We start from the raw sequence: 5,000 nt of genomic DNA on the forward strand, positions 1-5,000 counted from the left end.
GCACTCGGCTCCTCTCTGTCGGACACCCGGAGGTGAAGCGCGGGCCCTGCTACCGCGCCGGAGGTCCCACTGGCCTCCAATGAGCACACTCGGCTCCTCTTTGTCGGACACCCGGAGGTGAGGCGCGGGCCCCTCTTACCCGCGCCGGAGCCTCAGCGTGCCTTCCAGTGAGCTGGGCTCCTTTTTTATTTTCTTTGGAGTGGGCCACCCGGAGGTGGAGAGCGACCCGCAGACGAAGCACGGCCAGGGGCCGCCGGATGCCGCCCATGGCGGGCGCTCCCACTCCTCTGACACCTGCGAAGCAGCAAAGTGCTCCTTTTCGATTCCTTCCGCCACCCGGAGGTGGAGCGCGGACCCAGCCACCGCGCCGGAGCGAGCAGCAGCCTCGCTCCGAGTGTGCGCCCGCAGACGAAGCACGGCCAGAGGCCGCCGGATGCCGCCCATGGCGGGCGCACACACTTTTCTGACACCTACGAAGCACCCAAGTGCTGCTTTTTGGGATTCGCCACCCGGAGGTGGAGCGCGGACAAAGCCACCGCGCCTAGTGTGCACCCGCAGACGAAGCACGGCCAGAGGCCGCCGGATGCCGCCCATGGCGGGCGCACACACTCTTCTGACACCTTCGTAGCACCAAAGTGCTGCTTTTTGGGATTCGCCACCCGGAGGTGGAGCGCGGACAAAGCTACCGCGCCGGAGCGAGCAGGAGCCTCGCTCCGAGTGTGCACCCGCAGACGAAGCACGGCCAGAGGCCGCCGGATGCCGCCCATGGCGAGCGCACACACTTTGCGGACACCTCGGATTGGCCACCCGGAGGTGGAGAGCGACCCGCAGACGAAGCACGGCCAGGGGCCGCCGGATGCCGCCCATGGCGGGCGCTCTCGCTCCTCGGACAGCTCCATCGGCGCAGCATGGCGCTCGCGGTCGTCATTACCCGCTGGCGAGGCGCGGCCAGGGCCGCCAGGCGTCGCCTATCGCGTGCGCAAACTCCCAGCAAGCACCAACGTGCTCCTTTGGATGTTGTCATCCGGAGGTGATAGCGCGGCCCGGGCCGCCTGACGCGGCCCATCGCGGGCGCTCCTCGTCGGACACCTGCGTCACACAGCCTGGGTGCCAGCTGTGGAGTGACACTTGGAGAAAAAGAAGCACAAGTCACTCATATCAAAGTTCCCGTTCCCTTTTGTTTGTGTCACGCTTGGAAATGCTTGAGAGGTGACACTTTGTCAAATTTGCAGCTGGTGTCTCATCATCATCATCACCGCTGCTCATCAGCCTTCCTTGGATGCCTGCCATGCACGCGGCCCAACGGGGCACTCAGATGGGGTGGGCAGCCCGGACCGCCTTGCGCGGCCCAACACGGGCGCCCGGGGGACGCGGAAACCCGTTTTAGAAAATAACCTCCAGGGGTTTTCCAAGAGCGGCACAGCCCCAGCTCACGTCCGTGTTTCAGTGCGTCAAAAGCGGATTCAAAAGTGTGCTTTTCTCGGTACTTCCCCTGGAGGTCAGTGTTTCTAAAAACTGGGTTTCCGAAATCGTGCTGGAGGTGTTTTGGTCAACCAGGAAAAATGGCATTTACGGGAGAGGGTAAAGTATACCCCCCCCCCCCCCTCTCGGCTGATTTACCCTCTCCCGTAAACGCGTTTTTTCCTGGTCGACCAAAACACTCATTGACTCCCATTCATTTGACACTTTGTCATTTTTTCAGCACTTTTTTCGCGCATTGGGTACTCCGCCCATTGACTCCCATTCATTTGACACTTTGTCGTTTTTCCAGACCTTTTTTCACGCATTGGGTACTCCGCCCATTCACTCCCATTCATTTGACACTTTGTCGTTTTTTCAGCACTTTTTTCGCGCATTGGGTACTCCGCCCCATTCACTCCCATTCATTTCACACTTAGAAAAATCATCCGAGCGGCTCTCCACGCATTTTATAGCCGCTTTGGGGCTCCAGCCGCCTCGGCCTTCATTTCTGACTAGGCTCGTGTGGACTTTGTCGTTTTTTCAGCACTTTTTTCGCGCATTGGGTACTCCGCCCCATTCACTCCCATTCATTTCACACTTAGAAAAATCATCCGAGCGGCTCTCCACGCATTTTATAGCCGCTTTGGGGCTCCAGCCGCCTCGGCCTTCATTTCTGACTAGGCTCGTGTGGACTTTGTCGTTTTTTCAGCACTTTTTTCGCGCATTGGGTACTCCGCCCCATTCACTCCCATTCATTTGACACTTTGAAAAATCATCCGAGCGGCTCTCCACGCATTTTATAGCCGCTTTGGGGCTCCAGCCGCCTCGGACTGCATTTCTGACTAGGCTCGTGTGGACTTTGTCGTTTTTTCAGCACTTTTTTTACACATTGGGTACTCTGCCCCATTCACTCCCATTCATTTGACACTTTGAAAAATCATCCGAGCGGCTCTCCACGAGTTTTATAGCCGCTTTGGGGCTCCAGCCGCCTCGGACTGCATTTCTGACTAGGCTCGTGTGGACTTTGTCGTTTTTTCAGCACTTTTTTTACACATTGGGTACTCTGCCCCATTCACTCCCATTCATTTGACACTTTGAAAAATCATCCGAGCGGCTCTCCACGCGTTTTATAGCCGCTTTCAGACTCCTGCCGCCTCGCCTGCACTTCCGCCTCGGTCCGTTAGGATTTAGGCCTTTTTTCAGCACTTTTTCTCCGTTCCTCCGGGGCGACAGCGGCTCTCCACGCATTTTATAGCCGTTTTCAGACTCCTGCCGCCTCGCCTGCACTTCCGCCTCGGTCCGTTAGGATTTAGGCCTTTTTTCAGCACTTTTTCTCCGTTCCTCCGGGGCGACAGCGGCTCTCCACGCATTTTATAGCCGTTTTCAGACTCCTGCCGCCTCGCCTGCACTTCCGCCTCGGTCCGTTAGGATTTAGGCCTTTTTTCAGCACTTTTTCTCCGTTCCTCCGGGGCGACAGCGGCTCTCCACGCATTTTATAGCCGTTTTCAGACTCCTGCCGCCTCGCCTGCACTTCCGCCTCGGTCCGTTAGGATTTAGGCCTTTTTTCAGCACTTTTTCTCCGTTTCTCCGGGGCGACAGCGGCTCTCCACGCATTTTATAGCCGTTTTCAGACTCCTGCCGCCTCGCCTGCACTTCCGCCTAGGTCCGTTAGGATTTAGGCCTTTTTTCAGCACTTTTTCTACGTTTCTCCGGGGCGACAGCGGCTCTCCACGCTTTTTATAGCGGTTTTCAGACTCCTGCCGCCTCGCCTGCACTTCCGCCTAGGTCCGTTAGGACGTGGGCCTTTTTTCAGCACTTTTTCTCCGTTTCTCCAGGGCGACAGCGGCTCTCCACGCTTTTTATAGCCGCTTTGGGGCTCCAGCCGCCTCGGCCTGCATTTCTGACTAGGCTCGTGTGGACTTTTTCAGCACTTTTTTTTGTGCATTGGGTACTCTCGCCCATTGACTCCCATTCATTTGACACTTTGTCATATTTTCAGCACTTTTTTTGTGCATTGGGTACTCTCGCCCATTGACTCCCATTCATTTGACACTTTGTCATATTTTCAGCACTTTTTTGGCGCATTGGGTACTCTCGCCCATTGACTCCCATTCATTTGACACTTTGTCATATTTTCAGCACTTTTTTTGTGCATTGGGTACTCTCGCCCATTGACTCCCATTCATTTGACACTTTGTCATATTTTCAGCACTTTTTTGGCGCATTGGGTACTCTCGCCCATTGACTTCAATGCATTTACTGCAACTCCTGCCTGTGTCCGCCAGAGGGCGTCTGGCTTAACAGCGGCTCTCCACGCTATTTCTATCCGCTTTGAGGCTCCAGGCAGCTCGGCCTGGGTTTCTGAATTTCTCCCTTGACACTTTGTTACTTTTTCACCTTTTTTCTCATTTCATCCAGGGACACAGCGGCTCTCCACAGACTTTCCCGCGGCCCCTGGGCTCCAGGACGCTCGGCATGGGTTTCTGAATTTCTCCCTTGACACTTTGCCATTTTTTCACCTTTTTTCTCATTTCATCCAGGGCAACAGCGGCTCTCACAGGCTTTAGAACCGCCCCTGGGCTCCAGGACCCTAGGCATGGGTTTCTGCCTAGCTCCCTTGACACTTTGCCATTTTTTCACCCTTTTTCTCATTTCATCCAGGGCAACAGCGGCTCTCCACAGACTTTGCAGCCGCCCCTGGGCTCCAGGACCCTAGGCATGGGTTTCTGCCTAGCTCCCTTGACACTTTGCCATTTTTTCACCCTTTTTCTCATTTCATCCAGGGACACAGCGGCTCTCACAGACTTTAGAACCGCCCCTGGGCTCCAGGACGCAAGGCATGGCTTACTCTCGCCCATTGACTTCAATGCATTTACTGCAACTCCTGCCTGTGTCCGCCAGAGGGCGTCTGGCTTAACAGCGGCTCTCCACGCTATTTCTATCCGCTTTGAGGCTCCAGGCAGCTCGGCCTGGGTTTCTGAATTTCTCCCTTGACACTTTGTTACTTTTTCACCTTTTTTCTCATTTCATCCAGGGACACAGCGGCTCTCCACAGACTTTCCCGCGGCCCCTGGGCTCCAGGACGCTCGGCATGGGTTTCTGAATTTCTCCCTTGACACTTTGCCATTTTTTCACCTTTTTTCTCATTTCATCCAGGGCAACAGCGGCTCTCACAGGCTTTAGAACCGCCCCTGGGCTCCAGGACCCTAGGCATGGGTTTCTGCCTAGCTCCCTTGACACTTTGCCATTTTTTCACCCTTTTTCTCATTTCATCCAGGGACACAGCGGCACTCCACAGACTTTCCCGCGGCCCCTGGGCTCCAGGACCCTAGGCATGGGTTTCTGCCTAGCTCCCTTGACACTTTGCCATTTTTTCACCTTTTTTCTCATTTCATCCAGGGACACAGCGGCTCTCCACAGACTTTGCAGCCGCCCCCGGGCTCCAGGCAGCTCGGCCTGGGTTTCTGAATTTCTCCCTTGACACTTTGCCATTTTTTCACCTTTTTTCTCATTTCATCCAGGGACACAGCGGCTCTCCA

The sequence above is a fragment of the Dunckerocampus dactyliophorus genome, unplaced genomic scaffold, assembly GCF_027744805.1.
Source record: "Dunckerocampus dactyliophorus isolate RoL2022-P2 unplaced genomic scaffold, RoL_Ddac_1.1 HiC_scaffold_72, whole genome shotgun sequence".
NCBI lineage: Eukaryota > Metazoa > Chordata > Actinopteri > Syngnathiformes > Syngnathidae > Dunckerocampus > Dunckerocampus dactyliophorus.